Source organism: Mandrillus leucophaeus, unplaced genomic scaffold (assembly GCF_000951045.1).
Source record: "Mandrillus leucophaeus isolate KB7577 unplaced genomic scaffold, Mleu.le_1.0 Scaffold267, whole genome shotgun sequence".
In the NCBI taxonomy this organism is placed as follows: Eukaryota; Metazoa; Chordata; class Mammalia; order Primates; family Cercopithecidae; genus Mandrillus; species Mandrillus leucophaeus.
Window position 1 is genome coordinate 1041804 of NW_012102776.1, and position 20309 is coordinate 1062112.

Here is a 20309-nt window from a genome sequence, read left to right on the forward strand (position 1 = left end):
CTGTACTTCCCTACAAGGAGCTATTAAGCTTAAGACCCATGAATTCAGCCAGCAATTAGTCCTTCTCATTTGCTTATAAAATAAGCAAGGTTTACAAGGGAAACTCCTGAGGCAGGTCTTCTAAAGCTGGAAAATAATTTGGACTCCTACACACAAATTAAGCCAGAGAGAATTGAAGCCGATGAGGCATTTAAGTGGGCAATAAAAATCTAGAGTCAGTGGAGGGAGAGCCATGTAAGGCGAGATGAAATAAGTAACACTTAGGGGAATCTCCCAGACAGGAACTCTGACTAGCCTAAGCAACCTTCTAAGGCCCAAAACAAGTTTTCTTCTTCTCTTACTCTATTTGGGCTGTTAAAACAAATTACAAAAACCTGGATAGTTTAGAAACATAAGAAATGTATTTCTCACAGGTCTGGAGCCTCAGAAGTCCAACATCCAGGCACATTCACTGTCTGATGAGGGCCCACATGCTGGATCATTTCTCATTGAAATCATTTCTTCCTACTGTGTGCTCACATGATAGAAGAGGCAAAGGATCTCTCAGGCCTTTTTTTATAAGGACACTAATCCCATTTGTGGGGGCTCTACCTTCATGGCCTAATCACCTTCTAAAGGCCTCACTTCCTCATACTATCATATTGGGGGTAGGATCTCAACATATGAATTTTGGGGAGACACATTCAGACCATAGCACTTCTTTTGTCAATACTCACTGACAAAGCCTAAGGAGTAATAAAGAAACAGAATCCCAAGATGGGGAACAAAAAGGGGAATCTACTAATCTACTACTCTATTTTCTCTCAAGGTTAAGTGTCTTTTAGAAAGGAAAAAAGGGAAGAAAAAGACCTCAAAGACCTTCTTTGAAGACAAGGTTTAGAACTTAGCTCTTATATCCTGAGAACTTACTCCATCTCACCTAGAAAAATCAAGAAAAAGTGAGGAGAAAGAGAAAAAAAAAATCATAGTTTTAGTTTTCCACAAGCCTTGACACAAGACACATGCAAATCAAGCCTCTGCCCAAATAACTTCTAATCCACTCACTTCCTTTTTCCCTCATTAGAGTTTGCTTAAAAACCTAGAAGATGTACGTGCTTGACCTGGCAAAGCAATGGCGGCGGTTCTAATTGGCTAACAGCCTAAAATACTTGGTGTCCCTGGACTAATGAATCGTATTAAACACATTTGAGCTGGATTCTATTCAGGTCCATGTGCATAATACTTGCAACTCCATGGGGCTGTGTTGAAGGTCAAATGTTTTAATGGAAGGTGAAATTATTGTTATAATCTCTTATTAATATGACCCTTGGCAATTGTATGGCCAAGGTCCATGCCTGTTTAGCCCTCCAGTACTCTTTTCACTTCTCCATCAGGGCCAACCACTCTCTGGTCTTAGCCATTTGTAAAGCTGTTTTCCCAGGCCATGATGTTGACACAGCTGTTCATGGTACCCATATCCTGGTTCCCCTGTCTGTTCTCTGCATTATGTGCATGTAAATAGAACTTCCAACATTTCATTCCATAAGTATGCTGACCAAAGTGGCTGAAGACCAGTAATGAAAATTCATTTTTCTGTATCTTTTTTCTGTCTTTACTTGGATTCTCGCTACATGTTGAGCATAGGTGGTAGTCTCCCTTTAATTCTCCTCCATATGTACACATAAAACTTTTCCCTAAGGGTCCATTATAACATCTTGGATGTGCTAAAACTTGAAAACACTAAAAGAGAAAATAAACAGATAAATACAGATGGTACAAGAACCATGAAACAATATTAGGTATATTCCCCATGTGACTGCAACCAGGAATAACTATCCTATAGCTAGGAGTCACTTGAAGTCCTATATAATGGCACACTAACCATGCAGTAAGTGACATATTCACCTTTGACGAAGTTACCCACATAACATTAATGAGCAATCTGTGTCCTCTGGCACTCATATCGATCTTAATGAACCTAACATCACCTTTCATGACCTTCATGCCCTTTCCCTGATACCCATATCTACAGTAGCTTGACCTTTAAAGCTTAAGAGTAGCACTTATGTTCCTTCATTCACTTCCATCTCCTATTTACAGCCCCCAATTGCATTACAGCGATTCATATATCGCTTTCAGAAACGCCAAGGGACACACAGTGACTCATGTTCCCTGCTTTCATCCTCATATTTCCTTATGGAAATACTAAGGTCCTCCATGTGGGATTTTACTGAAGGTCCCAGGTTTTCCCTACTATTTTCCAAAGCAGGAACTGCTCAAGTTATGAGGGACTTTGCTGAAGACCCTGGCAAGTATGGGGTTAATAGGTTTTTCTTCCGAGAGGCTTCCAGGTGTTTCAAGCTGCCATCCAATCTTTCTGGCAACCAGTCTTCTTCCCAGGCTACTTAGTGCAATTTCAAACACTAACGAAGATTTTAAACTGCTGGTGGATGAATATGAGCGTGTTTTTAGAGGCATAAAACTAGGTGTGTTGGTACCTTCTCTCTCTCCTTTGTGCCTTCATCTTACACTGGGCTTCAAACACTCAGTTTCCCTCCTTTTGTTTGGCTGTGTGGGAAGCCACTTTCTAATCCCTAAACGGAGGTGTTATGGGCACTGCCAGTAAGAAAAATGGGAATTTCTGGAGGTATGTCCACTTAAATGGTTGGGTTGGAGACAGGGCTGATTGTGAAAGCAATATTTCCACAGGGTAGTCTAAGGGAAAAGGAGCAGCTTAGATGAACCAGTAGTCTGCGCTTGAGACTAAAGCACTATCACCTACAGGTGAAGATTCTTTTGCTGTATTCTATGTGTATTAGTTTGTTCTCACACTGCTAGATAGAAATACCCAAGACTGGGTAATTTATAAAGGAAAGAAGTTGAATTGACTTACAGTTCTGCATGGCTTGGGAGGCCTCAGGAAACTTAGAATCATGATGGAAGGGGAAGAAAACACAACCCTCACAAGGAGGCAGGAGCGAGATGTGTGAGGAGTGAAGGGGGAAGAGCCCCTTATAAAACCGTCAGTTCTCAGAGAAACCACCCCCACGATTCAACTACCTCCACCTGGTCTCTCCCCTTACATGTGGGGATTATGGAGATTATAAATCATGATGAGAGTCTGGGTGGGGACACAGCTGAACCATATCACGATGGATCATGTTTTAGGAAGAAATTAGAGAGAATTCAAAGAAATCCTAGTTGAAGGGAGAGAAATAAGACTAGTACATCTTTCCACATTCTCACAAATCTCCAATCAAAGGGCAGTGTGGAAAATTCCCCAGTGCTAGCAGGAAAGGTCTAATCAAGATAGAATAGAATCGTGGTTATCAGAGGCTGGGGGAAAGGGAAGACACTAGTCAAGGGTACAAAGTTTTCATTAGACAGGAGGAATAAGTTCTGGGAATCTATTACACACCATGGTGACTGTAGTTAGTAATAATGCGTTATATACTTCAAAATAGCTAAAACGATGTTAAATGTTCTCACTAGAAAGAAATAAGTATTTGAGATGACAGATATGCTAAGTAGCCTGATTTGATCATTCCGCAATGTATACATCTATCCAAACAGCACATTGTACCTGATAAATATATACAATTATTATTTATCAATTGAAAATAAAGTGAAACTTTAAGAAATATATGGCATGGAGGATTCACCAGGAGTTATTAAGTTGCTTAACGGAATTGACAAGTGTAGGCTTTACCTCTAACAGGGCTGCATTGAAATCGTGACTCTGCCACTTGCAAGCTAGGTGTCTTGTAAGCCAACCAGGCAATCTGTTCCTCCATCTGTGAAATGAAAGAAAAAGAAAATTATGCTCCTTTTTCCTGACAACCTGGAACATCTTCCTAAGCCCTTCTGTGATAAAGTCACTATACAAGTAATTTAATAGGTTTAGGAATTGGGTCAGACTAAGCAACCATCCCCGAACCGTGTTAAAGGCAATATTAGGACAGGCAGATGAGCTCAGTGTCATTCCACAAATTGCCTTTTTCCAGGAGAGTGTACCCTCCTACACAGTTATGTTAGCAAGTCTGAACTCTGCATTTGATATTCCAATGATATCCACACTGCTGTTCAGATCAGCTCTAGTGGTGGCAGTTAGTCCAGTTCAATTGCTAAAAAAAGACCCTCAGGATCCAAACTGGCAATGCTGACAAAGACAGTTTCTTACAGGCAAAGGATACAATATAGCAACAGCATGAGTTTAAGGATACACATCTCAGCCTAAGGCTGCCTCATAGGGAGGGTCCAGAGAGGCTGGGAGTGGGCTCCAAGTATTCTCCCTGTGCAAGGATGTATGGAGGCACTTTTCTGTTTGCTCAGGAACTACCTACATATGCACAAACCTCTCAGATCCAGTGAGGCCAAAATGGCATTACAGCCTGGTCTTCTACTACCCTGCTGTTCACGTGGGCGTAGTCTGCTATATAATGGCAGAACCCTGTGAGGCCTCATTGAGATCCAGTGCAAATCATCACTGTCACTGTTATCAGTAAACAGGGCAGATGAGCTCGACTAAGGGATCATTGATGTGAAACCTCAGCAAAACAACTTGGGAGAATTCTAGCCCTGGTTGAGTCAGCCTCACAGCACACCACCCCATCCCCAGTCATCAGAAGTCATGGTCCAGTGTACATCAAATTGGCCCCTAAAAATGCTAAAAATGCCCTTCTCAATGTGACCCTAACCCATAATTTCATTTTCTTGTACAGTCATATGTCACTTAACAATAAGAATACATTCTGAGAAACTCATTGATAGGCAATTTCATCGTTGTGCAAACATCATAAGAAACCTAGAAGATACAACCTACAACACACCTAGGCTCTGTGATATAGTCTATTGCTTCTAGTCTACAAACCTGCATGTTACTGTACACAACTGTAGCACAATTATAACTATTTGTGTTTCTAGGTATATCTAAACATAGAAAAGGTACAGTAAAAATACACCTTAAAAGATAAACCGTGGTATACCTGCAGAGGACTGAAAGTTGCTCTAGGTGGGAGAGTGAGAGGGTGGTGGGTGGTGAGTGAATGTCAAGGCCTAGAACATTACTGTTAACTATTGTTGATTTTATAAATACTGTACACAGGTTACTCTACATTTATTTTAAAATACTTTTGATTCTTCAGTAACAAGTAAGCAACTTCTGTAACTTCTTTATTTGATAAACTCTGTGATTTTTTTTTTTTTTTTTTTGAGATGGAGTTTTATTCTTGTTGCCCAGGCTGGAGTGCAGTGGCACAATCTCGGCTCACTGCAACCTCCACCTCCCAGATTCAAGCAATTCTCCTGCCTCAGCCTCCTGAGTAGCTGGGATTACAGGCATGCACCACCACACCCAACTAATTTTGTATTTTTAGTAGAGATGGGGTTTCTGCATGTCGGTCAGGCTGGTCTCGAACGCCCGACCTCAGGTGATCCACCCACCTCAGCCTCCCATAGTGCTGGGATTACAGGCATGAGCCACCATGCCTGGCCATAAACTTTGTAATTTTTTGAAACTTTCATTTTTTCAGATTTTTGGGGTTTGTTAAATTTTATTTTAAGTTCCGAGATACATGTGCAGGATGTGTAGTTTTGTTACATAGGTAAACATGTGCCATGGTGGTTTGCTGCACCTATCAACCCATCACCCTGGTATTAAACCCAGCATGCATTAGCTATTTTTCCTGATGCTCTCCCTCTCCATGCCCCACTCAGTGTGTGTTGTTCCCCTCTCTGTGTCCCTGTGTTTGGATAGTTCAGCTCCCATTTATAAGTGAGAACATGTGGTGTTTGGTTTTCTGTTCCTGTGTTAGTTTGCTGAGGATAATGGCTTCCAGCTCCATCCAAGTCCCTGCAAAGGACATGATGTTATTGCTTTTTATGGATGCATAGTATTCCTTGGTGTATATGTACCACATTTTCTTTATCCAGTCTATCATTGATGGGCATTTGGGTTGATACTGTGTCTTTGCTATTGTGAATAGTGCTGCAATGAACATACGTATGCATATATCTTTATAATAGAATGATGTGTATTCCTTTGGGCATATGCCCAGTAATGGGATTGATGGGTCAAATGGTATTTCTGGTTCTAGATCTTTGAGGAATCACCACACTGTCTTTCACAATGGTTGAGCTAATTTACATTTCCACCAGCACTGTAAAAGCGTTGCTATTTCTCTGCAACCTCACCAGCATCTGTTGTTTCTTGACTTTTTAATTGCCATTCTGACTGGCATGAGATGATATCTCATTGTGGTTTTAACTTGCATTTCTCTAATGATCAGTGATGTTGAACTTTTTTTGTTTGTTGGCTGCATAAATGTCTTCTTTTGAGAACGTTTATGTCCTTTGCCCACGTTTTGATGGGGTTGTTTGGTTTTTTCTTGTGAATTTTTTGAAGTTTCCCTTGTAGATTCTGGATATTAGACCTTTGTCAGATAGATTGCAGAAATTTTATCCATTTCTCTAGGTTGTCTGCTCACTATGATGATAGTTTCTTTTGCTGTGCAGAAGCTCTTTAGTTTAATTAGAGCCCATTTGTCAATTTTGGCTTTTATTGCAATTGCTTTTGACATTTTTGTCATGAAATCTTTGCCCATGCCTTTGTCCTGAATGGTATTGCCTAGATTTTCTTCTAGGGTTTTTCTTTTTATGGTTTTGGGTTTTACACTTAAGTCTTTAATCCATATTGAGTTAATTTTTGTATAAGGTATAAGGAAGGGGTCCAGTTTCAATTTTCTACAGATGGTTAGCCAGTTCTCCCAGCACCATTAATTAAATACAGGATCCTTTCCCCATTGCTTGTTTTTGTCAGGTTTGTTGAAGATCACATGGTTGTAGAAGTGCAGTCTGATTTCTGAGTTCTCTATTCTGTTCCATTGGTTTATGTGTCAGTTCTTGTGCCAGTACCATGCTCTTTTGGTTACTGTAACCTTGTAGTATGTGCAGTCTAATAGCTGAGTTCTGTATTCTGTTCCATTAATCTACGTGTCTGGTTTTGTACCAGTACTATGCTGTTTTGACTGTAGCCTTTTAGTATAGTTTGAAGTCAGGTACTGTGATGCCTTCAGCTTTGTTCTTTTTGCTTAGGATTTTCTTAGCTATATGGGCTCTTTTTTGGTTCCATATGAAATTTAAAGTAGTTTTTTTTCTAATTCTGTGAAGAATATCAATAGTAGTTTAATGGGAATAGCATTGAATCTATAAATTACTTTGGGCAGTATGGCCATTTTCATGATATTGATTTTTCCTATCCGTGAGCGTAGAATGTTTTTCCATTTGTTTGTGTCCTGTCTTAATTCCTTGAGCAGTGGTTTGTAGTTCTCCTTGAAGAGGTCCTTTACATCCCTTGTAAGTTGTATTCCTAGGTGTTTTATTCTCTTTGTAGCAGTTGTGAATGGGAGTTCACTCACAATTTGGCTCTCTGCTTATCTATTGTCAGTGTATAGGAATGCTTGTGATTTTTGCACACTGATTTTGTATCCTGAAACTATGCTGAAGTTACTTATCAGCTTAAGAAGCTTTTGGGCTGAGACAATGGTGTTTTTTAGATATAGGATCATGTCATCTGCAAACAAACACAGTTTGACTTCCTCTCTATTTGAATATTTCTTTCTCTTTCCTGATTGCTCTGGCAAAACATTCACCGCTATGTTGAATAAAAGTGGTGAGAGAAGGCATCCTTGTCTTGTGCTGGTTTTTGAGGGGAATGCTTCCAGCTTTTGCCCATTCAGTATAGTATTGGCTGTGGGTTTGTCATAAGTGGCTCTTATTACTTTGAAGTAAGTTCCATCAATACCTGGTTTATTGAGAGTTTTTAACATGAAGGGGTGTTAAATTTTACTGAAGGTCTTTTCTGTATCTATTGAGATAATATGTGTTTTTTGTCTTTAGTTCTGTTTATGTGATGAGTTATGTTTATTGATTTGGGTATGTTGAACCAAGCTTGCAACCCAGGGATGAAGCCAACTTGATCATGGTGGATAAGCTTTTTGATGTGCTGCTGGATTTGGTTTGCCAGTATTTTATTGAGGATTTTTTCATTGATGTTCATCAGAGATATTGGCCTGAAGTTTGGGTGTTGTTGTTGTTTCTCTGCCAGGTTTTGTTATCAGGATGATGCTAGCCTTATAAAATGAGTTAGGGAAGGGTCCCTCCATTTCAATTATTTGGAATAGTTTCAGAAGAAATGGTACCAGCCCCTCTTTGTACCTCTGGTAGAATTCAGCTGTAAATCCATCTGGGCCTGGGTTTTGGTTTTGGTTTTGGTTTTATGCTATTTATTACTGCCTCAATTTCAGAACTCATTATTGGTCTATTCAGGGATTCAGCTTCTTCCTGGTTCAGTCTTGGGCGGGTGTATGTGTCCAAGAATTTATCCATTTCTTCTAGATTTTCTAGTTTATTTGCATAGAGGTGTTTAGAGTATTCTCTAATGATTGTTTGTATTTCTGTGGGATTGGGATGATATCTCCTTTATCAATTTTTATTGTGTCTATTTGATTTTTCTCTCTTCTCTTCTTTATTAATCTAGTTAATGGTCTATTTTAATAATTTTTGCAAAACCAGTTCCCGGGTTCATTACTTTTTAAAGGGATTTTTGTGTCTCTGTTGCTTTCAATTCTGCTCTGATCTTGGTTATTTCTTGTCTTCTGCTAGCTTTGGGGTTTGTTTGCTCTTGGTTCTCTAGTTCTTTCAGTAGTGACGTTAGGATGTTGATTTGAGATCTTTCCAGCTTTTTGATGTGGCATTTAGTGCTATAAATTTCCCCCTTGATGGTGCCTTAGCTGTGTTCCGGAGATGCTGGTACATTGTCTCTTTGTTCTCATTGGTTTCAAAGAACTTCTTGATTCCTGTCTTAATTTCAGTATTTACCCAGGAGTCATTCAGGAGCAGGTTGTTCAGTTTCCATGTAGTTGTGTGGTTTTGACAGAGTTTCTTAATCTTGAGTTCTAATTTGATTGTGTAAACTTTTTGAAATGTAATAACACTTAGCTTTAAACACAATTTAAACACAAATATATGATACAGGTATACAGAAATATATCCTTTATATCCTTATTCCATAAGCCTTTTTAATTTTTTATTTATGTATTTATTTTTGAGATGGAGTCTCTCTCTGTCGCCCAGGCTGGAGTGTGCCATGGAGTGATCTTGGCTCACTGCAACCTCCACCTCCCGGGTTCAAACAACCCTCCCACCTCAGCCTCCCGAGTAGCAAGGATTGCAGGCATGCACCGCCACACCCAGCTAAACGTTTTTTGTATTTTTAATAGAGACGGAGTTTCACCATGTTGGCCAGGCTGGTTTCAAATGCCTAACCTCAAGTGATCTGCCTGCCTTGGCCTCCCAAAGCGCTAGGATTACAGGCATGAGCTGCCATGCCCAGCCTCATTCTTATTTTCATCTTTTACTTTTTAAACTTTTTTGTTACAAACTAATACCCCAACACACACATTAGCCTAGCCCCACACACGGTAAGGATTATTAATAGCGCTATCTTTTTTTCCTTCACATCTTGCCCCACTGGAAGATCTTCAGTGGCAATAATATACATGAAGCTGTCATCTCCTAGGATAACAATTTTGCCTTCTTCTAGAATATCTCCTGAGTGACTCCCCGAAGCCTGTCTTACAGTTAACCTTTTTATATATAAGTAGAGGAAATACAATCTAAAATAGCAATAAAAAGTATAGTAGAGTAAATACCTAAACCAATAACAGTCATTTATTATCATTATCAAGTATTATGTACATTTTATAATTATATGTGCTAGACTTACGTGACTGGCAGTACAGTAGGTTTGTTTGCATCAACGTCACCACAAACACGTGAATAAGGTACTCTGCCACCACGTTATGATGGCTATGACATTACTAGATGATAGGAAGTTTTCAGCACCATCATAATCTTATAAGACTACCACCATGTATTCAGTCTGTCTTTGACAGAAAGGTCATTATGCTGTGTATGACTATAGTTTAAAGTCACGATGACACAGTAAAGCTTTTGCCAACTAAGACACATTTCACAAATTAGCTCTATATTTGTTGGGCCCCGGTACCTGTGAAATGAAAATATCTTGGGCCCCCAAAATCACTAAGGAAAACTCAAGCTGGGAACTGCAGTAGGGCAAACCTGCCTCCCATTCTATTCAAAGTCACTCCTCTGCTCACTGAGATAGATGCATATCTGATTTGCTTCCTTCTGAAAGGCTAATCGGAAACTCAAAAGAGTGTAGTCGTTTGCGTATCACCTATCTTTGAGCTGGAAGCTTCCTCCCCACTTCAAGTCTTCCTGCTTTTGCTTCAGGTTGTCCCCTCTTTCCAGACTGAACAAATGTGCTTCTTACATATGTTGATTGATGTCTCCTGTCTCCCTAAATGTATAAAACCAAGCTGTGCCCTGACCACCTTGGACACATGTCGTCAGAACCTCCTGAGGCTGTGTCACGGGGCTGTCGTCAACCTTGGCAAAATAAACCTTCTAAATTAACTGAGACCTGTCTCAAATTTTCAGGATTCACAGACCCTGAGAGGAAAATGTATCCTTAAGGATACAGAAAGGACAGAGCTTGGTAACTATTAATTCTTTTGGTCTCCCTCCAAAAGAGCCTGGATATTTTTCAAACTCTATGTAACCCATGCTTATGTACATGATTACATTACATACGATTATATGTAATCTGCCCTGAGGCAGACCCACCTTCCTGAGGGACTCACAGACAGGACCATTATGTGGTTCATGTTTCTTCAAGAAGGAAGTTTATCTGGTACCAAGTTTTTCTAAACTGCCAGAGGTAATTGCAGTTGAGACCCCACACACTCCCTTAAAAAGGCGCTGAAGTTACTGACACATAAAAGAACATCTGGTGACAAGAAGGGGCTTCTCCTGGACCTCCATCATCTGTGTCTGTAGATATGTAATGAAGCTGTCCACTGAATCCCATTCCCACGTCCTGCACCATGAATCACATCATTTTCCTCTCGAATAGCCCATCCACCTCCCACCTTGGTCCAGAACAAGAACCTGAGCTTAGAAACTGAGCCTACCTATGCCTGCTCCCTTAATGTGCAAATCAAAAAAAAAAAAAAAATCAGAAATAGTTGTGAATCTTTGAACACCAGTTACAACTGAATAATTCTTCAGACCAAAACTCAAATACAAAAAGACTAATAGCTAACATGCTGGTAATAAGACAGTAGGACATTTTTAATTAAGTCTAGCCACTTAAAGAGGTTTGGGTGTAAGAGTACATCTGGTTATAGATTGCTAAAGGACATTTGGTTATTGATTGTAGAAGCATAATCATTAACCCTGTTAGATGTCATTTTATGTACAGGAAAAGGCAAGGACTAGGATCATTTTAAGGAGTGTAGTGACTTAGGTAAGAGACTTGGAGCCTGTTTTTGTTTCCAAAGCATCTTTTTGGAGAACTGCAGGGGTCATCACACAGAGTCAGGGACTTTGTGAAATTATGCTGGCAAACAGAAATAAGCAAACGTGGCTTCTTACATTTGCTTCTTTGTCTCATAATCTCCCCCTTTTGGTCACAAATCAATCACCTGGTTGTATTTATAAGACCAATGCTAATTGTCCCCCATAGTTAGGAAAGCTCTTTTCCACGAAAGTTGATAGTCTTCAGTTGCAGTTGTAAGGAATGAACATTAGGCCCCTTGTGCATACTTGTCTATTTGTTGAAAAACATGCTTCAGATCGCATCTCATGTTATTTAGCATGAGTCAGGTTTCCTGACATCGCCTTTTCTTGTACCTAACACAACACCTCAACAGGAATATTATGAGGATACTACAGATAACATATAGCAGTACATACTTAAGTCAGTTAAAGCATTAAAGTAAGTTAAAGATTGGGAGAAAACATGATAATCATTTTTTTAAAACTGTAACATATACCTGTTTATTTGTTTATTTATTTATTTAGAGACAGGGTCTCACTTTGTCACCCAGCCTGGAGTGCAGTGGCATGAACACGGCTCCCTGCAGCCTCGAGCTTCCAGGCTCAAGTGATCCCCCCACCTCAGACTTCATTATTTATTTTTATTATAGATTCAGGGGGTACCCGCGAAGGTTTGTTACATGGATATATTGCGTAATGATGAGGTTTGTCCTTCAAGTGTACTCATCACCCAAATAGCTAACACTGAACCAAAGGTGGAATTTTTCAACCCTCATCTCCTTTGGTAAATGCCTCCCATCTAGGGAATTATTTGGCAGTATAGTTTCCATGTGTGTTATACATGCAGCCATTTCTTCCTAGTATCTTTCAACTAGGAAAATTTCCCTTCTGGAGAAACAAAATGTCTCAAGGAAGAACTTACCTCTTTGTCAAGGAGTCAAAACAACTAGATGAACAAAACTCAGGACCGGAAACCAAGTAGGAGATCTGACATTCAAGGGAGAGTCACCCAGTTGTCTCCAACCATGAAGAAGTTGGAGGGACTCAAAGGGCGGATGCTGGCCCCAAGGTGCTGGATCCCCACAAGGCTCCAGACAACCCTGGGCAGTCCACTGTGAGTTCCTTTGTGGTTGTCTTGATTGTTCACTAAACAAAAAAGAAATCAAGCTTCTAAAACATTAAAGTTAGTTTTATTCAGAAGTCTTACTGAGGGCTAGAGACCAAAGGTTACAGGCCAGGTGCAGTTCTATCACACTGCTATGATGCAGTATTTTAGTTCAAAGCTTATATACAGATGGTAAAGATTCAGTACATGCAAAATTACGTCAAAGTTTGGGAGCAAGAGTATATCTGGTTATAGTTTACTAAAGTACATTTGGTTATAGATTGTACACACATAATGACTAATCCTGTCAGATGTTATGTGTAAGAAAAGGCAAGGACTAGAATCACATATCTTTTAAGGGATGTAGTGATTCAGTCCATAGACATGGGCGGCTGTGTGCTCTCTCCTGTTTTGCCTTCCGAGCATGTTTCGAGAGAGCTGCATGCCATCACAGAGTCCTGGCTTTGTAAAATTATTCAAGCAGAAATGAGCACACATGGCTTCTTACATTTGCTACTTTGTCTCCCAGGAGTCAGAGAGAACAGATCAAATGACTACCTCATAGATCTAGATGTTTAAGTGCTTCAAGGCTGATTCAGTAGTTCTATCATTGTGTTGAGAATGATTTTAATAATAACCCATCAGTGTAACCATCCATGTAAGTTCAGTGGGCTGAGAATAGTGGAACCTCTCTGTTCACCATACCAAATATTAGTAGCAAAGAAAAAAAACTACCTGAGAATGAACCAATACTAGAGCAGAAGGACTTTCACAAATAGTCCTTATCAATCCATGCAGCATGAGATTGGCTTGCTGCTGTCACAATAGGTCTTCAAATCCTGGAAAAAGATATAAGGACACAAAGATAAGGACTGAAAAGAGCAACTAAAATATACATGTGTGGTACTCAGGACAAGTGATAAACACCACCATCCAAATTCATTTGGTTCAACTCTACTTTCCAGCTTTGCTGCCCATGAGCCCAAACATCATGCCACATTCCTCAAGTCTCCAAGGCTCACTGCTCTCTTTTCAGGGAAGGGAAGGAACAAGAATGAGTGGGTTACCTCCATCAGCAAGGCCAGTTTTTCCAATAAGAAGAGTAAAGGGCAGCCATCTCCAGACTTTTTCCATCTAGGTCACTTCTGGTTAATGACGAAAGGCAGATATCATTCTTTGTGGAAGAGGAAAACCTGAGGTGAATATCTATATAAGGATCAAGAAAGACCATCAGTCATGAGCCATTTATGGGTAACCCCTAAGTGTCTGATCACTGAAACTTATAGCTGAAGCCAAGAGGTTTCCAGGAGACTTCTCATGTAAAGGTCATCAAGAATCAGTAATAAAGAAGAAGAACCCTTACAGAGCTAACTTTGTTCTCTGGAATGTAAGATTTGCCTGAAGACATTAATAAGTTACGGAAGGGACTAGTCCCAAAAGAAGTCAAAACCAAGGAACTGCCAACCCAAGCAGAGTTCTGTTACCCCTCAGAACCAGTTCAGAGACATAGCAGCACAGCATTAGTGTGACCTACCTCCTCTCAACAGCCTGAGCACCTCAAGTTCAAAGCAGAACATGGTCAAGGGTTAGTACTCAATGAAATTCAGAGAAGCTCGTCCTTATTTGTACTTACAGAGATACAATATACTACCTACTTGAGGAAAGAATATTTGAAAATAGATGAATATGTTGAATTTTTGCAGAGACCCAAGAACTTGAGGTCAAATTTATTAGGGTTTGAAAAGAATCAGACATTTACAACATCCTAGTGAAATCATTTGCCATACTCTAGGAGCATCCTCTAGGGAACCAAGGGCAATTCCCTGGAATGATCCATTGCATCTTTGTTGGGAAAAACCCTTCCCAAAGACACAGAAAGCTTTATCAACTAGTGTAACTGCTTCCTGATCCCTGAAAACAGTCCTGAATATTTGTTCTTTGCCAGAGAAAGCTAAAGATATTCCTACTGACTATTCATCAGGGAACAGAAGCCCACCGCCTAACTCCCACTTATTCTTATAGATAAAGAGAAGGATGGGGTTAGAGAAATTTTGGTATGGAGTAAGACACAGGTTCTGGCCTGAGATTGGGAAGTCCCTTTAGTATAACCTAGTGTTCTCCATCAGGCACATCTCTCTCCCTGTAAACTGATCATCGTTCTCCTCCAGAATAATGGGGCCTGAAAGCCCTAGTATATAGAAAGGGGCAGAATACCTATAAACAGGGGGATTTAATGGGACTGCAAACAGTCCTTTTGAGGGTATGTTGGGAGGGAAAGCTGTAGAAGGGTAGTGACTCCCTAACTGGGAAGGTAGGCCTTTCCCCCAGATGCCCTGTTGATAAGTTCAGAAGCCTCCCAAAGAATTCCTTTCAGTTTTCCTCAAGGAATGTTGACCTATTCTGGGATAAAGGGTCATAAACAGCAAGTCTTTTTAGATTCCAGAGATTTTGAGGCTTTGTTTGGGTGCGCTTTACCCACTCTGATACCTCTCTCAAGGAGATTGGAAACTTATGACCAGAAATTGAGCCTTGCCAGCACCAGTCCTGTAATCCGTATCCCCTTACATGAGCCACGTAGGCCACAGCACCAAGTACCTCTGTGGTTTCTTTTCTGCCTAGTGAGCTTGATCTCTCACAGATCCTCTTCCAGTTTCCCATCTCGAATATAATCCAGGATTCAGCAAACTTTTTATGTAAAGGACAAGATAGTAAGTATGTTCACTTTTACAGACCGTACAGTCTCAGTGGGAACTTCTCAACTCTACCCTTACAGCATGAAAGAAGGCATAAACAATATTCAAATGAATGCATATATCTGTGTTCCATTAATACTTTATTGGACAAAAAAAAATCACAAATATGGGCCATATTTGGCCTGTGGGCCACACTTTACCAACTGCTGATTTTAACCATTCTCACATCTGGACTCAAACGTATCTGGGAAAATAAACACTAAGTCTAGTGTGGGCAGGCCTGAACGGGCCCACATGGGAGAGTCTAGAAGCCTTTTAGGCCCAAGTTGTCAGGAAATGAAAAGAATGAAGGCAGATTATCAGATAGTTGTCAACTTCTCTAGCCCTGCCACAAGACTTAACTTCTAGCTAAGATGCTTGGGAATCTTAGGACAAGATTTTGTTCCCCCAATCTCAGACCTCCTGCTGCCCTGTATATGAGCTCATTTCTGAGGCTATGCAGTGAAAACAACCATCTAACTCAGACCAATGGGTCGCCTAGTCAACCTGATAAGGTAACAATTCTTGTCTGACGTATGGATGTCAGACAACATAGTGAAAATGTCGTATTTGTTATCTCTCTTAGTTTGGGTTTATCTAAAAGTAAACCCCAAAACAAGAATTTGAGTCCAGGTGACTTACTTAGATGCAAAAAGATTGATAATCCTTAGAAATGAGCTCTTAAATCATGCCATTAACTTATAAGATTGTCCCCTGCAGAGAGAGACAATAGTCTAGCAAATAGCAAGACAATTTCTTGTACATCAAGAAAGAACCAACCCTTGCCATCAACTTAAAATGAACTCCCAGGCCGACCTATGCTAGTTGGCTAACTGCCTGGCCACCCAACTTTATTCATTCAAGGATTGACCACGTAGCTCAGTTTTCCTCTCCATGCTAAGACCTTCCTTCCCTCTAGGAGATTTCAACACACAGACTGTGGTGCCTCAAGTATCTGGCCTCCTCACTTCCCAAGACTAAAAACTGTCCCGTATTTGTCACTCACTCTCATGGCCAAATTCTAGAGCTCACCACCTAGAGTCACATAGCTCTCTGAGTCCTGCGTTCAGACGGCACCCCAGCCCCAGCAGCCAGTCCTTCCCACTTGCTCAGGTGAAAGGAGAGGCCACCATGGACCACAAGAGCCTTAGGGCAGGAATTCCTTCTGGAGAATACTCAGAGACTACAAAAACCTCTTCTGATCCATGGATTCACGTTTCCTCTTTAAAATACCTTTGGATATTTCTTTGAAACCTGACAATACGGGGAAATAAATTAGTACAACTTGGGAGAAATCAAAGTTTTCATTATTCCATTTGTTTCACTTTCAGAAGACTAGCCTTGCTGGAATATAAAATGTCTCAGGCATTAGTGGAAAATGAAACATCTTGTTTTATTCCCAGCTGCTTAATGCTGTTAAGTTCTTAAGCACAATGTAACGAGTATCTGACCTTACACTCTGCTTTTATAGAAAACAAAAAGAATGAATACATTTGATTTATAATGCTCTGAACAATGAAATGAAAATAGCCTTTTATATGCTTTCATATTACCAACTTTTCTCGTTTCTATTTCTCAAAGCTTTTCTAGTCTTGTTTATTTGAATTGAAAGCACATGCTCTGTGAGCCTCTTATATAATTCCTTGGATAGTGAGCAATAACGATGAGTCTGATGGCAAGCCTGGTTTAGGCTAATTTTAACAGACAATAAAGTTTTGGTTTTGTTTTCACAAAACCTGTCTCCTACTATTTATTACACATACCTAGACACCTAACTACCTATCTCCTGCTGTTACATCACCACACGACTTTGCAAACTCTTTCTTTATGACATCGCTGAAAACCTATTTCAGAACTAACATAAGGGTTCAGTTGTCCTCAACTTATAAGAACATTCACTGCATAATAGCACAATAGGAACTAGTGGTTAGAAGCAGCCGGAGCAGGGCCAGCAGTATGGGGGCCGCCATACTGCCTCCCACGCCTGGCTGTGTCAGCACAGTAGATGGAATTGAAAAGACCTGAGTTCAGACTCCAGTTCAGCTACACCTAAGTGGGATTGCTGTGGTTATAAATTGGATTCAGTTGTCTTCATCAGAAAAGTGAGAATAATACCTAACTTATAGGATTTTCTAAGGACTAAATGAGATCCATGCATAATATTTAGCACCAGTGTCAGGCACAAAGTAAACACTAAATGTTAACTCTGATAGAATATTCATAATCAAGTGTATGTGGCTATGTTATATAAAATTGGGATAAGCTGTTTTCTCCTGACTATTCCTCAGACCTAGACAAGTATCAAATGTACCCTTCAACAAGGTTGTATCAATTTACATGACAATAAAACTATGAGTAAGCCCACTTATTGGCTTCTGTACAAACACTGAGTGTTACCTCATGTAAATGCTAACATTAGGTCTTAATTTTTATGATAACTCATGAGATAATTTTATGTATATTGACCATTTATATTATGGCAATTGCTTTTCATGTCATTTGCCTATTTTATAAGGATGTTCTTTTCTTATATTTTAGGATGCATCATATATAAGAAACAGAATCTGTCATTTGTTCAAATACTTTTTCTAGTTTCTCCCTTGTCTGTAATTTTCCTTACGATGTTTGGGGTATATGGAGCCTTCAAATATTCAAGTAATCAAATGAAATCTTTCTGCCTTTGAAATAAAAAGATTAACTCATATGTTTGCCTAACATTAATTTTGTTTTTTAGTGTATTTAATTGGTCTGTAATCAATTTCTATGCAATACAGCATTCCTTTTTATTTTCAAGTTTTTAACCATTTTCCCAATTACCATTTATCCATTTTTCTCTTCTCCCACTAACATAAAACTCTACTTTTTCTGTATTCTATATAACATATTTCTATCAAGTTATAGACATAGTCAAGTATTTTACTGACCTTTCTGTTTTCCTCATTACACATATTTTAATTTTGTAGTTTTATTGTGGTAGGCAGAATTCTAAGATGGCCTCCAATATTTCTCTCACATGCACACACCTTCTCCCAGTTATTCAATTAAACACCAATCCATATACTGCCTTGGAGGAATATCCAAATGCAATTAAGTTTCCAAACCAGTTAACCTTAAGCTAGGATTACGCAGGTGGCTTGGCCTAACCACATGAGCCCTTTAAAAGCAGCTAGTTTTCTCTGGCTGGTCTGGCTGGCAGCAGAGGTAGTAGATAGAGAGATGTGCTCTGGTTGACCTGGAAGAAAGCAAATATTCATCCTGTAAATTGGAGGTCCCATGTTAAGGAACAACAGGCCACCTCTAGAAGCTGAGAGCAGTCCCACACACAGCTAGATAAACAACAAGGTCCTGAATCTTATAACCACAAGGAAATGAGTTCTGCCAGCAAATGAGCAGGGAAGAGGACCCCGAACCCAGATGAGAACTCAACCTGGATGACACCTTGATTTAGCCCCATCATTCTCTGAGCAGAGAACCCACACAGCCTTTGCCAGGCTTCTGAGCTTCAAAACTGTAAGCTAGTAGTTGAGAGTCCTTTTAAGCCACTAAATTTGTGGTAATCTGTCACATAGCAATAAAAAACTTTCGTGTTTGTACTATACTTTCACAACCAGTATATCAGAACACCATCAATTCCTATTCCATCATATTATTTGTTCTTGGTAATCACACTTACAGTACTTTAAATTTTCTCAAAATTAAAATAAAAAAAAGTTCTATTGATCTTTCATGTTAAGTGTATGGATTACATTGGAGACAGATCTGAATAGTCCGGGAGGCTCATTATCCCTCTTCCGTGGTGGCTAGAGAGAAAGAGCAGCCTGGTGCCAGCCACTGCACTTCAGTGAGTTCTTCTTTCAAACCAGGCCACCCCCTCAACCACAAAGCCCATACTGTTACAAAACTGCCTTCCCAGAGCATACTGCTCATTAAGATTAGTGGGCTCCATCAATGATAGACTGGTTAAAGAAAACGTGGTGCATATATCCCATGGAATACTATGCAGTCATAAAAAAGAATAAAATTGTGTCCTTTGCAGGGACAAGCATGGAGCTGGAGGCCATTATCCTTAGCAAACTAATGCAGGAACAGAAAACTGAATACTGCATGTTCTCACTAACAAGTGGGAGCTAACTGATGAGAACACACTGAGACATAGAGGGGAACAACACACCCTGGGGCCTATCGGAGGGTGAAAAGTAGGAGGAGGAAGATAAGCAGGAAAAATAACTAATGGATATCAGGCTTAATACCTGGGTAGTGAAATAATCTGTACAACCAACCCTCATGATACACATTTACCTATGTAAAAACCTGGACATCCTGCACATGTACCCCCTGAACTTAAAATTTAAGTTAAAAAAGTAAAGTTTAGTGGACTCTCCTACCTGCAAGCCAGTCATTTATACACACACACACACACACACACACACACACACACACACACACCCCTATTTCCTGTATACCTAGGATGTTGCTGGGGTGCATCAGCAAGCTCCTAAGTAATACCCAAATCGTCCTTACGCATTGTTCCTGCATCTCCAAACCACCCTTGGTTCTCACACCCACTGCTCAACTTCACACATTCGGAGCCCTTTGCATCAAGTCTTCTATTTGAAGACTATGATGTGTGTTGCTACTTCGAGTTGTTTATGTTTTTCTGCCATGTTTTAGAAATATTTTTAAATAGATCATTACTTGCCTTTAGCCTACCTCTGAGTATTATAGCTCTCAAAGCTATTATGAATAAGTTAACTTTTTTTGTTTATAATTAATCTATGCTGGCATAAAGAGAATCTATTGGATCTATATATTTCTGGGTTTTTTTTTCCAACTGGACACAGAGTGTTTACTGACCATTGAAGTGTAAGTGGATGAAAGAATAAAGCATTCATATTTTTAAACAGGACCAGTTAGCCAGAGAAGTCTTCAGAATCTGAAAGAATGACTCTATAATGATGTTATTCAGACTATGAGCATGTGGCTGCTACCTACTTCTGAGGCACATGTGCCTGCTACTGGGGGAGTAGATACAAAAAGAAAGAAAAAGAAGAAAAAGAAAAGAAGAAAGAAAG

The 20309-nt window shown here is 39.8% G+C and overlaps 1 pseudogene; it reads right to left on the reverse strand.

Annotated features, from left to right (window-relative positions):
* LOC105542751 overlaps positions 1 to 13639 on the reverse strand; it is a 114660-nt pseudogene extending 101021 nt beyond the window's left edge.
* Between the last annotated feature and the right edge of the window lie 6670 nt (positions 13640 to 20309).